Raw genomic sequence first — 817 nt, forward strand, 5'->3', positions numbered from 1 at the left:
AATATTATGGAAGACCTGTCAAATTATTAATCAAAAAATGAGAAATTTTCAAAAAAATTTTTTTGGGAAAGTTCACTTTTATCTGAACCCTGAAAATAGTGGCAGTTTCTTAATCATATATCACCACTATCTAAAGTTACTGTCAGAATTTTGTCTGCTCCTTGTACTTCAGCTGCTACGGAGAGAACGTTTAGTAAATTTTCTTGGATACACAATAAAAAGAGAAATAAATTAACTACTGAAAGAGCTGGAAAATTAACTTATCTGTCTTACAACTGAAAACTAAAAAATGAAATGTGTAGTATTTCTAAAAAAATGAAGAAAGCTCTAAAAATTCTTCAGTAGTTATAGAAGAAGTACAAAGTTCATCTAATTATATTGCCCCAATGAATACAGAACAGTCTTCAAGCTCTCAAAGTGATTCAGATAGTGATCAAACTGTAATTTATGATGATACTAGTAGCGATGGAGAATTAATATCTTCTTCCGATCAAGATGATCATAGTTTTTTACTTTTTACTTAAAGAATTTTATTGATTTTGTTATGTTTTATTCTTTTATACCACGATGATGTATATTATAAAAATTATAATTTGTTTTTATTTTATTTCAAATTGTATTACATTGTATTAGGTACATTATATTGGTAAATGGTTTTACAATTTATTTAATATTGAAATAAAATAGAATAAACGCAATTAAAAATAAATACCCAAAATACCGGGTATTTATTTTAAATACCGGGTAAATACCCTTGTTATTTACCCTAAATTTATTTATCGGGTATTTACCCATCACTACTTGTGGGAGTATCGGA

The sequence above is a fragment of the Acyrthosiphon pisum genome, chromosome X (assembly GCF_005508785.2).
Source record: "Acyrthosiphon pisum isolate AL4f chromosome X, pea_aphid_22Mar2018_4r6ur, whole genome shotgun sequence".
In the NCBI taxonomy this organism is placed as follows: domain Eukaryota; kingdom Metazoa; phylum Arthropoda; class Insecta; order Hemiptera; family Aphididae; genus Acyrthosiphon; species Acyrthosiphon pisum.